The sequence below is a fragment of the Rousettus aegyptiacus genome, unplaced genomic scaffold (genome assembly GCF_014176215.1).
Source record: "Rousettus aegyptiacus isolate mRouAeg1 unplaced genomic scaffold, mRouAeg1.p scaffold_m13_p_1, whole genome shotgun sequence".
In the NCBI taxonomy this organism is placed as follows: domain Eukaryota; kingdom Metazoa; phylum Chordata; class Mammalia; order Chiroptera; family Pteropodidae; genus Rousettus; species Rousettus aegyptiacus.
The window spans coordinates 121,369,993-121,385,509 of record NW_023416284.1 but is presented as its reverse complement, the minus strand read 5'-3'; the positions used below and the strand labels follow the sequence as shown (position 1 = coordinate 121,385,509).

Below are 15,517 nucleotides of genomic sequence, written 5' to 3'. Positions count from 1 at the left end.
ATCATATTATAAAATCATGCCTGGGTAAAAGATCCATTCAAAGTGCAAAACAGACAAATGAACTGCAATGTTACAGTACCAAAAATTCACTGACATGGTTTAAAGATTCCACTTTAGAACTTTTAAGAAATCACTACTTACTGAGTTTTGATGAAGTATCAAAGATGAATACACACAATTATCTGAAATGGTTAAATATTTCCTTTCCTAATGATATATCTGCATGAGGACAGATTTTCTTCATATACAGTTCAACCAAAACAACATAACAAATCGAATGTATAAGCAGATATGATAATCCAGCTATCTTCTATTAAAGTAGACAGTAAAGAGATTTGCAAAAATATAAAAGTGTTATTCTTTTCACTAATTTTTGTTTTGGAAAATACTTATTTTCATAAAACATGTCATTTCTGTTAACATGCATTTGTTACTGTTATTTTTAAATGGATTAAACAATATTTAAAGTTCTGAATTTTAATTCTAACACAGTAAGTATTGCTAACTATATCCAAATAAATAAATTTTTACAAAGTCTTCAATAAGTAAGAGCGTAAAAGAGTCCTAAGACCTGAGATCCGCTGATCTATGTAAAACCTTACCAAATCTTTTGCTAGGCAGTTCACACTCTAGCCATTCACAATCTAGTAAAAGTAAGGGAGAATGAAAAAAGATACACATATTACATAACTTGTGATGAATACTATAATACAGATACAATTCCAAACAGTAAATTTGGGAAAACTACTTTGAAATATTTAATTTAAGCAGGTCCTGAATGATGAGTAAGACTAATGGAAAGTGCATTCCAAAGGTCTGTTTGAACAAGACTAGGGAGATGGGAAAATGGGGGACAAGTTTAGAGACTAGGTAAATGAGGTTAGAGCATAGTACAATGGCAGATGTGTGACTAGTGCTGAGGTGGAAAAGTAAGCCAAGAAATTAGGCCACAAAGAGTTTCAAATCCCACAATAAAAGTTTGGACTCTAAAATGTATTAAGGGCTAATATAAATTCCTATTGAGTAAGAGAATATTACCGTCAGATTTCTACTTTAAAATACAACCTTAATGGTAATGCATAGGATAGACTGACTGTACATTGAGAAAAAGGGCCAAATATACGGAGATGTGTATAGGAAGAAAAGTAATAAGACTTGTACTCAGTTAGAGGGGCTAGAACAGGGTTTGGCAATTGACAGAATGTGCCAAGTGAGGAAAGAAAACGTGAGTGAATGTTCTGAGCATGAATAACTAGGATAAGGGGAGTATCATAAGGAAACAGAAGATGTAAGTTTCTGAAAGAAGGAGGATTTGATGGGAATATATGAAATTTTAAGATGTCTAGATTATCAGTTTGGAAATGCTGGTCAAGATGATATAGAAAGAAATTTGGAAGAAAATCTGCATAAAAATAAAAGTTGGAACCATGGGGATGATATAATTATCAAAATAAGAACATGTGAATAAAGCAACGTGCAAAGTACAGGATTTTATGAGACGTGAACAGTGAAGGCATGGGCAGAGAAAATTGAGCAGTGAAAACAAAACAGGAAAGTCAGACGAGAGAGTGCATGACCACCAAAGCTAAGAAGAAAGAGTTTAAAAAGAATTAGTTGGACAGTAGCTAAAGAGGTTGGAAAAGAATAATGATCTAAATGAGGCCACTGGATCTGTTAATTAGGAGGTTACAGAGTAGCCTCTGTTGAGTGTGTAGGGACAGAACACAGATTGGGTTCACAGCCTCATTAGCATGGAATTAGGTACAGGAAATAAATATTTTACCCAGGGCTACATGAAAGCACATTTTTTAAACAATAGTTTGTGTCTGCTTTTCGACCATAACATTTTTTAAATAAAACTATCTAAAATGTATCTGTTACTTTCAGAGAATTTATTTCAGAGTAACATAAAACACTGCTTTTAGCTTTTAAACAGAACACTAGCATTTACTTAATAAATTTTATGACAAAAAGAATTTACTATTGTGCTATATACTGAACCTCAATCTAGCACTTAAAAGACTATTATTCTTAGTGTAGTTAAGCCTACTAGAGTACATTTTACTGCAAATCCAACAAATAGCATGTAAGAAAAAAACCTATTACCCAATCCCTTTTAGTACTATCAAGCAAAATATGAGTTCGAACTTCATTTAGGTATATTTATATGAAATGCATATATAGCTAGACTCATGTTTACGCAAACGTAGTATGTAAAAGATCCATATTTATTAGTATAATTTAGAAAACAATCATTTGTTTTACAAAAAGATTCTTCCATTTACAAAAGAAATCACTACTGGGGTCCTTTAAATAAATATGAAGCTTTTCCAGGAGAATAAAAAAACTACAATTTAATTTACTGAAAACTGTAGAAGAATACATTTGTTTAAAACAAATTCATGAAGTATGTAATTAAAGCAGTTAAGGGGTTTAAAAAGCATAAGGAATGGTTTAGATTCTGCATGCCAGGTCTCCCCTCTATCACCAATTGGCAGTAGAAACTGGAGCACTGTGAAGAGCAGGAATCTGAGGGCGAGGACAAAAGAGGTATTACAAAGGAAGTATGTGCCTTAGACTTGAAAGCGGGCAATAGCTGTATGTTACCATCACTCATTAGATACAGAAGGACGGAAGGAATTAATCGTGAAGAGGTTTTCAAAGCATTGAATTTTTAAAAGAACACACAAAAGAAAAAGGTAACTTTTTTAGAATTCTAAATGGGGCAAAGGCTCTGGATCCAGACCACCTGATGACCCGCTCAGCTCTCCCCTCACTACTTGTATCACCTTGGCAAGTTACTTAGACCTCAGCTCTCTCAGCTGTAAAATGGGGTAATAAGAAGAGCCACTTCACAGGGTCAACATGAGAATCAAATGAGACATGGTGACATATCACTGGCTCTCAAGAATTGTTAGAACTGTACTGTTCTAGGGTCATTTAGGGTCACTCATTTAATCCACCATAATATACTGCCACCTCCCAACCTATGACATAAATCTTTCGTTGTTAAATCATGCTGCTCTATAAACCAAATTAAACTGGTTTATAAATTTCTAATAAAATGTATCTCTTTGAAATGCAAAATTCTGAGTGAAATAAATTTCTGGTTTTTAAAACATCTGTAGTGAAATCTGGTCATATGTTCATACTCATTCCATTCCCTCTCTCCTCTCCCCTCCCACCATACCTGATAGAAAATCTTTCTCAAACTAGTATAAACCTCCTCAATTAGCTATTGAGTACATGATAACTAGTTTTATATTTTATACTCATCTATTGTCTCCATCATCTCAATGACCAATACAAGCCATAGTTTTGTTTGAAACCTCAAGCACAAGCATAATAGTTACATAAATCATCTTGCTTTTCTCATCCTCAAGTCAACAATGGACAGGAAAAGCAGAAACTAATGCATTCCTCTTCAAAACACATACATATGCATACACTTTGTTCTTCCCCAAAATACCAAAAGGATAAAAGACAGCAAGCATGCCCACAAACCAAAACACAGCTGTTTCATCTAATTTTAGAAAAAAAATAACAAGGAACCAGAGAAAAGTTCTCTCTGGAATAACTCAATCCTCAAATCAGGGAAATTCAAAGAGCATAACATGGAAAAACCAACAGCCTCAGTTCTCTCCTGCGGGATACTAATTCTATCAATGTTAAATCAAAATGAGCAATGTTTTTAGAAGCTACCACAAAAGTTTGAAATCTCTCCTTAAAAAAGAAAAGCTCACTTACAGAGAAAATATCTAAATGTAATGATTTCCAAACAAAGATGCTATTCGGTTGCTGTGTATTAGTTTGATATGATTTCAAATTCGCTTTGTTTATAATTTAAGTAAAGTTGTTTTAATCTACTTGTTTATGACAAAAAAATTGTTTTTAGAAATAAAGTTGTTTTGATAGAAAAATGAAGTAAGCTGTGTCAAGATATCATCATCTCATCTGTTGTCGCTAATAAGCATTCAATAGTTCAGCTGCTGAAGGGCCCTAGCTGGGGGCTTACAGATAAGAACAAATAGAGAAACAACTATGACAAGGAGACATTTAGGCTATTATGAGAGTTTGTGCAGACTATGCGAGAGTTTGGGTCTGGGCAAGGTGACACTTTGCTGACCTAAATAGCTTTCTGAAGACCACTGGGGCATTAGCTCATCTCGGTGAGGTAACTCCTCCTAGATAAAGGTGAAGGCCAAGAAGCGGCCCTTGTGAAGATCATCCTGCCCATCAATACCAGAGCACGGTTCCCTAGCAACGTGCTTAGCAACAAGAGCGGCTGGGTTTCAGCTCTGGATTGGCCAAGCAGTCTTTCCCGAATGTACACTCATATAAAAAGACACACATCATCTAAATTTGGACTTTTTTCTTTTCACCCTTGCCTGGAATAATAATGTAATTAATCTATTATTGCTTTGGAGTATGTTATTTCTTTAGTGACTCACTAAGAGATATTATCCTAATAAGTCATGAAAATGTAATACACAGCATAGAGAATATAGTCAATAATTTCACTATTACTGTACAGTGACAGATGGTTACAAGACTTATTATGGTGATTATTTTATAAGGTATATAAATGCAAATCATTATCTTGTACACCTGAAACTAATATAATATTGTATGTCAAGTACACTTTTTTAAAAAAGAGACATTATCCTGTAATTAGATTATGAAATTTGCAGTGAACTGTGTTAAATAAATTACTGGCAAAGACAAAATCAGTCTCAGAGCATAATTGTGCTGTCAAAACAAAAAAAAAATAAAATTGTCAGTTTACTTCAAACCTGTTTTTTTTTCCCCGCCATACTCTTTTAAAGATGAAAAACATATTTGTTTAAAAAAAATGACCCGTCTATGGCCATGCCATCCTGAATGTACCCAATCTCGTCTGATCTTGGAAGCTAAGCAGGGTTGGGCCTGGTTAGTACTTGGATGGAAGATCACCTAGGAATGCCAGGTGCTGTAGGTGTTAAAAAAATAAAAAATAAAAATAAAAATAAACCAATTATAGCAATTACATCTAGAAGTATCCTTTATTTGTATGTTGAAGTCTCACAGCCAAGCTGACCTCAGGTAATACAGTTCTTCCTTTTCTGGAAGCTGTGAACAAGATCCAGTCCAGCTACTGCTTGGAATAAAATGTACTTTTTTTTTTTCCCTTGGAATCCTCAAAAGAAGGAAGAAAAGACAAACCATAATCTGTTTTGGGGAGACTACTGCTTATATAATACTGCTTATATATAGGGACCTGCATATCATCTCTTGAAGGAGAGAAACCCTTTTCTTTAGTAATCTTCAGGAAACAAAAATAAAGAACATGGATTTAGACATTTAACCAAAATTCACATTAACTAGCTAAAACTGGCATTAGCAAAAGACAGTAATAGATAACAGCAAACTGCAACAGATTTATACAGAAATTTAATGTGTCTTTAAAAGAACTTGGGGACGAAGAACAATTTTTCATTAATAGTCTTCTATGAACTATTACTATATCGAGCCTATGTTCCGGTGCTTTTACTATCCAGAGTCCTCATGAATAGGAAGTATAAATTCCACAAGGCAAAGGACTTTTCTTGCCAAAATTGTTTAAATGCAGTCATTAAAAGATTTTTTTAATAAAAAAAACATTTATTCTTTCAAAACAAGATTACCTAATAAAATTTCAGAAAACTTTCTTAAGGCCTAACAATATTTTAATAAAAGTGCTTTGTGTTAACAGACCTAAATTATGTTTCTCATTGGCTTATATGAATCAACAAAAGTTCCTAATATAATTTTTGAATTAATTAGAAAGTGAATAAACTATTTTCTTAAAACATGTATAAGACAAGCAGTCTCAAGCATTTTGCAGATGTATCACAATGCTAAAAATTATTTTAAACACACCAAGGAAATGCTACAAAAATTTCCAAAGGTTCTAATCAATGCCCAAGTTATTCTCCATTTGCTCCACTGCATCTCCAATCCCTTCTCTGTCTGCTCCTGCCCTGAGAGGATGGGCCTGCATAGATCATGACATAGGTAGGATCCCCACTTGGCTTCTAGAATTGGAAGTCACTGGCAGAGACTTAAAGCCAGAGAAAGCAAAGGTCAGAGAACACACTCTCCCTCCAGGCCTTGCCCACCTGAAAGCCACGGCTCCCATAGGCCCTTCTCCACAATGCCAGCTCTCTGCTCTGGTAATAGCTGGAGAATTAAGGGCTTCTCACTACTGCTATTCCCTGGTGCTTCATCACCCTTTGTTTGTTCCCTAACCTTTATAGTTTCTTCATTTGCAGCATCGAGGATGAAATCTCTTTTACTGCTGGGACCTTGCCTGAGCTTGCTAAAAATACCAAGTCTGGTTATTCAAAAACAGTCCATTATCTAAAGAAACCCAATTAAAAAGTTTAAAAAGGTTTTGAGATCTAAATAACCATTGTTTATATATTATTGCTATCTGTATAGTTGTTTAAAAATTAAATATAACTAGCTTACTTCCAAGTGAAGCTGGTTAATAAGCTGAAATACTAATTACAATTAAATTTAGGTAATTTAACACTTCAACATAATGCTATAAGCCCCAAATAAGCTTAGAAGAAAAAAATCAATGAACAGATTCTAGTAACTGATATTTCACTTCCTCCTACCATATACTGCCTGGTTAATCCAAGCAGTTTTTCATTGTTATTGTTGAAGCCCTCCTTAAGCACAGGATGAAAAAAAAAATTAAGCTACTGGTTCTCAAATTTTGGTATGCAAATAAGTCAACTGAGAAGCTTGTTAAAATGCAAATGTCCAGGCCCCACCCACAGTTCCCTGACATGTTTTTTACTAGCTCCCCAGGTAATTCTAACCCACGCCTAAATTTCAGAACTACTTAAAACTAGCCAACTTCAAGATCCCATCCAAATCTCCAATATATTCTTGTGTTTTTCCTTTTGGATGAACATTACACAGCAAAAAAAAAAAAAAAAAAAAAAGAAACATAGTAACAATAATAATGTGCACTAACTAAATGCCATTATGAAATGTGCTGTACATGTAATACCTAATTCACTCCTCACAAGAACCACACAAAGTAGGTAATATTGTTGCCTTCATTTTATAGATGAGAAAACTGAAACCCAGAGAACCTAAGTAATCTGACCAAAGGTAATGAATGGCAAAACCACTCAAGTGTGCCTATCCTCTTACCCAGGAACTGGACAAGCAAGCATTTGTGCATTTAAGGAGAGTTAAGTGCAAAGGCCAAGCAGCTAGGCAAGCAATAACCCTCCCTGTCTCCTCCCTCTCCCCATCTCCCACCGCTCACCCAACAAGCTCTCCTGCCTCTCCCTACCCATCACTCACTCATCAAGGCCTTCCACCTATGTGGTATGTTACCACATACTGGTAGAACATCACAAGTCTGTATATACATCAGCACTCTTTCCATATTATCTACTACATGCTAAATACTATAAGGGGTCCAAATTCAGGCTCCACGAAGTATTGTCTATGCCTCAGTTTCCTAATCTATGAAAACAGGGTTATAATGTAAAGAGCACTGAAGTGGCATAGTGATTAACTGAGCTAGTGACTTAGAGTACTCGTTTGACATAGTACCTGACACACAGCAAGAGCTCAATAAACAACAGTTCTTAAAATTGTACTTGGCTAACTACCTCTCTTACAAAATCCAACATTTCAATCCTAGGTCCCATTTATTTTCTCTCTTCCCTGTTTCCTAAGACTGTGATAAAGGAGTAGACTGGTAACAGTGCTGTTACTCAGTGGACTGAAGACCAGGAGTAGAATATTTTAGAGCGAAGTGTCTTTTAGTAGCCCTCGAATTGTACCACTTTGACAACTGTCTATTTCCCAACTTTAGAGTCAGCCCTGTTGATTACATACTAGTATAAGGAGTCTATAATTAACTCAAAATAACAATGAAATGTCACTCAGTACAGGGACTTGGTCTTAATTTATGACTGTATAGTTGGCACTTTGAATAGTGTCTAGCTCATGGTACTCAAATGTTTGTTAAATGAATGAAGGTATAAAGTATGAAGGTACCAGTGCAGACACACCTTGGCTCATTACTGAGTCTTTACAAAAAAAAGACTTCAGATCAATACCAATGTGCCAGTAAGTTATTTTCAAAATTCCCCCAGAATATTTTTCCTTCTTTTTAACTAACTGTTGATGTTAAAAAAAAAAAAAAAACACAAAAACAAAAACAAAAAAACCTCTTCAACTAGAAAAGTTAATTACCAACCACCACCTTGGCTCCATAAATCTATTAAAAATGTTACGGTGGTTCCATAATACTACATCATGCTCATCTTCTACCTTAAAAAAAAAAAAAAAAAAAAAAAGCTAAGAATTATAATCTGAGTGATCCTGATTTTTCAGAATTTCCTGACCCACCTGAATTAAAGTCATAAAATGAAATAAGTGACTGCTAAGAGGTTAACCATAACTAACATCTAGAAAGAAGACGAAGAACGGGGGAGGAGTGGCTCTGCCATGGGAATACACAGAAGTTCCATTCTCGGCGACACTTCTAGGCAGCCACATGTGACCTTGAATAAGTACTTAATATTTTTTTCCTCCATTTTCTCATCTGTAGTATCTACTTCAAGTTGTTTTAAGGACCGAATGTTCATAAAATAATTTCCAAAACAAAGCACCATACAAACATATGTTAACCTTTGACATACACATCTTCATATTTTAAATGGTTGTTTCTATTTATCTTTTTATTTCTCCAAAACTCTTTCTATTTCCTAGATCCAAAATTCTGCCAGCACAGGGAAGATCCAGTTCACACCTATGGTCATACTGCAAACACAACAGGCCCTCAGTAAATATTTCTTTAAAAAGATGCTCATCCACATAGAATAGAAATATTAGAATTCTGCTATACGCAATACCCTACCTTGTAAAGGTTAAGCAGCAAGTTACTTTCAAATAAAATAGCAAGTGACATAACACACCTTAAAGATGTCTGTGGTTTTGCTAGGAGCACCGCCTTCTTTGTGCACATAACTCAGTGTGGATGTGAATATTAACCTACGTGAATATCACCCAAGGAATGTGCTTCAGTATTTTAGTTTCACTGGAGACATGCTTTCTGCATAGAACAAGACTTCCCCTCTCTTTAACATTAGTAATATTTCTAAAGGTGCCAGATTTGTTCTTCCGGCTTTACTTCCTTTGCTTCAGTACTCACAGGGAGAACTTTTGATGGTCTTGTGGTCATTTTCCAAACTCTTATCTCATTCTCATAATATTCAGAAAAAAAATTTTTTGAAAACCATAAATAGGAAGAGTCTAATATTTATAGATTAAGACTATTAACAGTCCACTAAATTTGTCAAATAAAAGCATTAACTTTTAAATGCAAAACATCCTGGTTCCTCTGAACACTATAATGCCTCAAAAATAAAATTTGAATTTATTTAACTTTAATTAGTTCTTTATTATACACACACACACCCAGGTGTCTTACAGATCATCCATTAATGATTTATATTAAGCCCTTGAATGGTTTTGTATTTAGAGTTTAATATCCTTGAGATATTGAGATATAATTGAGTATCCTTAAGATGCAAAATTCCTAATAGCTCAAACCAAATAATGAGAAACCTGTTAAAAGTAGTCACCCAGCTTAGCCTCCTATCATTTTTCTGCTCACTTACCCAGCTGTATTATACCACTGAAATGACTCCTACTTCACTACAAAAGATTGACTTTGTGTGCTCATTCTGGTCTTTTATATCTATTATAGCTCAAGCAACATTCTTGAAATAAACACAGGCCATTAAAAAAAAAAAACAAAACTATCCAACCAGTACAGGTGACAATTCAATCATAATCTGAAAACAAGTCTTCCCCACCCCACCCCCCTAGGATTACAGAGTTATGTAATATTTAAAAGACAGCTACTGCGTTTATGAGCAATGATCTATAACATTTAGGGGAAATTAAAGTTCTATCGTAACCGGTAACATTACCCTATTCATTTTAGCTACAATGAAACCAGTGTTACATTACAGCCTGATTCTAGCTCCTATAAACCCATCTAAATAAAAAGTGCACAATGTGTATAATATTCTGGAATTTACAATAGAAATGATAAAGCAAGATCATATCACTTGTTCAAGAATGTCATTTTAAGAATGAAGAAAGAAATGCAGAATTCAAAATTAGTTTTAGAACCACATTCATGGCCTACCTCATCCTCACTCCTGTGTGCCTTCTTCAAACCTCAAGCTTCATTCTTTAACACAATACCAGTTCTGCAGATTTCTTTGAACAGTCTACCAAAGGAACTGAGATCAAAGCAACTAGTCTGGTAGAAAGAACAGGGCTTTCAAGGTCAGAAGACTTGGGTATGAATCCAGACTTTGTCCTTCTAGAGCTACATGACCTTGAGCAAATATTTAATTCTCTAAGCCTCAATTTCCTCATGTGTAAAAGAACAAGATCAACAACTGAAAATTACTTTGTAGATCAAGTAAGTCCCTCAGTGTTCTGATTATGGTAGATACCTAATAAAATGGGTGAAGATCTTATACTACTAAAGGGCCAGTTCAGAAATTATTATGCAGTATCTCATTATGGGGATCACAATTAAATTTTGTGAGATTTATTAAAGTCGTAATACTTTTTCAATCTTTTACTTAAACTTTTTTAATATATAGAAATGAAAAATTCAAAGCTAGAAATCCTTTTAAAACTGACATTTTACATATCAAAGATGGCGCTTCAATTATCAACAGACAGTGAAAACTGATTCACTTTTTTTTTAAATATTTGAGGTGATTATATTTATTCAAACCTTACATGGTCAAAAGTTTTAAAACTTTCTGAATAAAGCTGTAGTTTAGAACCCAGAGACAGCCCAGTTATCTAAACAATGGGCTACATGATACACCACAGTCTCCAGGCAAAGTCACAACAGGATGATAAAAGAGCCTTCAGTCTCTCTCAGATTTCCTGGCTGCTGTTATTTTAAAACTTGATCACATAAACATAAACAGAGGGAAAAAATCCATTTCGGATAAGCCCCATGGGTTGTGATTTATAACCTGTCTTTAATACCTTGCATTAATTTACACTTAATATTGCAATAGCAAATCTGCATAAAACGAAAATGACTTCTATTTACCACTGTGCATTTTAATTCTGTGCAACTTAAAATATTCAAAATGAGCTGAATATTTAAAAGTCAGTGAGTTTTTGTGAACACTTGCATTGTTTCAAGCTCTGGCTAGAGCCCAATTTGCGGTGTTTCTAAAATGAATGATGAAAGACACCAAGGTAATTTTTTCACTAAACAATTACAAATTGTAAAACCACAACCCAAGACATCTGTGAAGTTTAGTTAATTTGTACAGAAATGTTTTTCTGCCAACCTTTGTACCATGACCATTACCAGCCCAAGTTCAAGATTCACATTTTATAGTGTGACTAGGATCAGCTACATCTTCAGAATATTAATTTGTAAAATTTTCAAACCCTGACTATATTTAGATATACTGCTTCTACGCCACAGGAGCATAAGAGCAAATGAAACTTTTATTTAGAATGTACAGCAGTCTATTAAGTTGGGGCAGCGTTCCTAGTTCCTTACTAATATCTGTAGATTCGAATTAAAGCATTCTTCCACCACAAACTTTATGCCAGATAAAAAAGTAACGTGTTTTCTAAAGCTTAATGGAAATATTTTTGACACGGATATCCTAGTAATAGCCCTATCAAATGATTTCCTACCTAACATCCCAGAATTTGAGGGTTTTAATGGTTTTAAGGAGTTGGCTTATTTTTTTTTTTTAATTAACAAGCATAAAAAGCTACTATTCAGTAACATATACAAATTAATACACTCTAAGTACTGGACCACCTAAAGACTAAAAATAGAGTTTCAGACAGTCCTAACCTGGTCTCCTACATAATTAAACTATTAGGAGTAGCAGCTCATCCTCACATTCCAGAACAAATAGTACTGTTCCCCCACTGGATTTTAAGCTTGTTTACGAAAGACAAAACTATCACGGAATGTCCAAGGCAGAGTTGGGACACCTGAGTGCTCTGCTTCTACCTGGGAGCCAGAGAACATACACAAAGGTATCCTGGCGATGATACACCCATGAAAGGAGGCTCTCATTGTCGGATGGCAAGGGGAACCACCCCTGCGCCGCCGTGAGCCGCCGCCGCCCGGGCCCACCCATCACCTGCTTCACCCACCCGCGTCCTCAGGTGGTGAAACGAGCCGTCGGGCACCTGGGCGGCCCGAAGAGGCCTGGAAGCAGGGCCGGGCCGGGGAAACGGAAGCCCCGGCGCTGAAGTCCCGCAGCAGGGACTCCAGGACACTCACCGGTGCGGACGCGAAGGCAGGTGCGCGGTGGCGGGGCTACCTGTCGCCGGTGAGGCTGCAGGGCGGGGTCAGCGGTGAAGAACGGACGACGAGGGCGACGACGCGGGCGAGCACAGGCTCGGAGCGGCGGCGACCGGGCTCCTACTCGCTTCCTGCTCGGACAGATCCCGGGTCCGTCTCCGCCCGCCGGCCGGCGCCCCGCCGAGTCCCCGGCCCTGCTGCGCGCACGTCACGGCTACGGAGCGCCCGAGGGGGCGGGGGCGCCGCGGGCTGGGGCGGGCCGCCGCGGCGCGGGCACGCGGGGGCGCCGCGAGGGGGCGGGCGGGGCGCGGGGCCGCGCGGAGCCCGGGCTGCGGGTGTGCGCCGCGGCGCGGGGGGCGCCCCCCGCCCCGGCCCCGCCGGGAGCCGTCGTCCCTCCCGCTGCGAAACGGCCTTCTTTGCAGCGGTCGCAGTTGTCAGCCCTGCAAAGCAAGTCCTCTCCGGGCTGGATGCGGTCACTGTGCGGTCCGGCAGCAGCCAGAGTCAGTTCAAGTGGGGAGAAAGTTGTTCGGGGAGGGGGCGAGGACCCCGAGTTCTTGAAGGGGGCGGAGGGAGCGAGGCAGGGTCACTGCGGAGGGAAGAACCACGGCAAACTTGGCTTGGGCTGGGCTGCCTCGTGAAGAGGGTAATCTTCCAGGGCTACTAACTTGGCTATTCTGCTTTCGGGAGCAGGGAGTCTGAGAAGAAAATTTTTCACTTCTTTAGCCCCTTGCTGCGATTTGTTTACTTATTAAAGCCCAGTCTTCTCGTTTTATTTCTTCTGTAAGCGACATACCTGTGAGTCATATTTGAAAATTACATGTGAAGTAGCTATGCAAAATAGAATTCTGTGATGAAAACATACCTTGCCCGTAGGTGAAAATGAGCTGCTTTTAAGAAAATGAAATGATAATTTACTGTAATGCTAAATGTCTCCGCTGAAAAAAGCTAGAGCACCCACACATGAGAATTACACTTTCCCACCTCCCAACCCCCTCACCCCCAACATTTCCGAGTAACAACTAAAAAACTTAAGGAAATCTCTAAGATTCTGTTAGAAGACAAGTTTCGGATAGTCAGATGTTCCCACACTTCTCTTGATGGAAACGCTAAGTTATTAGATATTTTAGCATACAACTAAAACTAAAATATTAATCAAATAGGGAAGTTAGAAAGAGGAATAGAAACCAAAAAGGAAATAATTTGCAGCAATCTCAAAAATTTAATTCCAGATTGCCAGGAGGCAAATCTTAAGTATATAAAACTAGATTTCAAAACGAATTAGAAAAAGAAAAGAACGAAGAGAGGATGATTTCAGTTCACTTCTTTGACTTCATTTTAGATTTAAGATTAAAAGCCTTTGACAGAAAAAAAGAAAAGAAGCTGATAGTTTTTTGTAATGACGTGACTTTTTTCTCTCCTTTGTCCCCCACTTTCAATCTGTTACTGAGTCCCTTTGCTTCCAGTTCCATATTTCTCAAAGGTATCCAATTCCTCTTTATAGCCACTACCAGTATCTTGTTTTAGGCCACCATCATTTCAAGTCTTGAGGACTGTTTTAGCCACCTAACCAGTATTCCAGCTGCAATCTTGTCCTCTTCTAATCTCTGCAGTGCCACCAAGTTTATATTTTATTTACTACTCTTTTTGAACTCTTATAGTGGCATTCCACTACCCTTAGTATAAAGTCCAAACCCCTTAAGATATCTTATATGATCCTTCACGTGTTTTTGTTCGGGGAGCACAGTAGGGATCTCTTGTTAAAAATTCAAGTAAATTTGAATACCTTTTCATCATTTCCCAATTCATCACTGTCCCAAAACCCATAAAGCTGTGCTAACCCGGCTTCTTCACACAATGTTGCCTGCCTGTCTTTGGAATCACTTGTATTTTGAACTGCAGTCTTAGCCCTGCTTACCTGTCCACTCTCATTTTCACATGCTGCCCTTCTCCATACCTCATACTTTACATTCAAACCATTCTGACCTCTTTGGTGTCCAGCTTTACATTGGAGTATTGCCAGGCTAAATCCAGTTAATCCTTTGTAGCAAGGCCTATTTGTCCCCTCCAAGAAGTTTCCCTAACTCCCATATTCTAAAACTTAGCTGCGATTTGTTGCTCTTTCCCATGTCTCTTAGCACCCATTACACATATCTCTTCCAACACTTATTTCACTGTTGCTGCTTATTGGTTATTTCCTAGTAGCCCACAACTGGCCCTTAAGCTTCTTGAGAGCAGAGTAGGGAACCTGTTTGTCTTTGTGTCCCAAGTGCCAAGCACGATGGTGTTCACATGTTAGGCACTTATTAAACAATGTCTACTGATGCTGCTGCTGCTGCTGCTGCTGTTGCTGCTGCTGCTGCTATTATTATTGAATAAATGGGACAGATGGATAAACAAACAGCGAAAAAATAGACAATTCTAGGAAATTGTATACACTGTTGTTAAGCATGATAGATGTAACTGTGTCATATTTGCTGCCAAAACTCTTCTTAACTATTTATTCCATATTTACGTTTGTAAGTTTTTCAACTTTGTTTTCACCCATTAAATATTTGTAAGACTCTTCCCAGAGTCTCCTCGTGCTATACCAGGGATTCTTAAACTGAGGTCCATGGATGTCCTCACATAGATGGGTGTAACCATATACAAAATTTCGTGATTTTGTTCCTTTGTTTTTATAGAAATCTATATCATGGGTATTTAAAGAGTCTCTACACTCTCCCTGGCTGATATCTACTTTAACGGCTTCAACTGCATCTATGTTAGCTAGTTCTTAAAGTAAGACAGGTTAAACACCCCCAAAGAAACTCATCCTCTTTTCCTTCTCAGCTGCTTCAAACGATTCCCTTGCCAACAGACCCTATTATAATTATGGTATTACCAGCCAATAGTCTCAAGAAGTTGTGGCTTTTAAGTCACCCAGAACTCCTTCCTTTCCTCACTCCTAACTTTGGAGTCCCTGAATTCAGCTCATTCTATGTCATAAATTATTTCTCAGTTGACGTCTTTCTCTCCATCTCCCCTTAGAACCGCATTATCTCAACTCTTGACATTGCCTCTGTTCATTCTAGTCCACTCTATCATCACTCTTAGAGTTTCATCTCCTCCCAAATCTGATTATGTCAACCCCTTATACAA

General features: G+C 37.5%; 1 protein-coding gene and 1 pseudogene across 10 annotated transcripts in view; one reads left to right on the top strand and one right to left on the bottom strand.

The window, feature by feature from the left end:
• Positions 1–12,565, bottom strand: part of MYO6 (myosin VI) — a 141,257-nt gene extending 128,692 nt beyond the window's left edge. For 8 of the 10 annotated variants that reach the window (XM_016141702.2, XM_016141705.2, XM_016141707.2 and 5 more), the window contains exon 1: positions 12,359–12,565. The gene's annotated coding sequence lies outside the window, so the exon portion shown is untranslated. Of the gene's footprint in view, positions 1–10,213; positions 12,268–12,358 lie in introns of those variants that run through there. The other 2 variants (XM_016141711.2, XM_016141703.2) reach the window with 2 other exon arrangements.
• On the top strand, positions 4,860–4,978 carry LOC118605124 (annotated as a pseudogene).
• Positions 12,566–15,517: the final 2,952 nt, after the last annotated feature.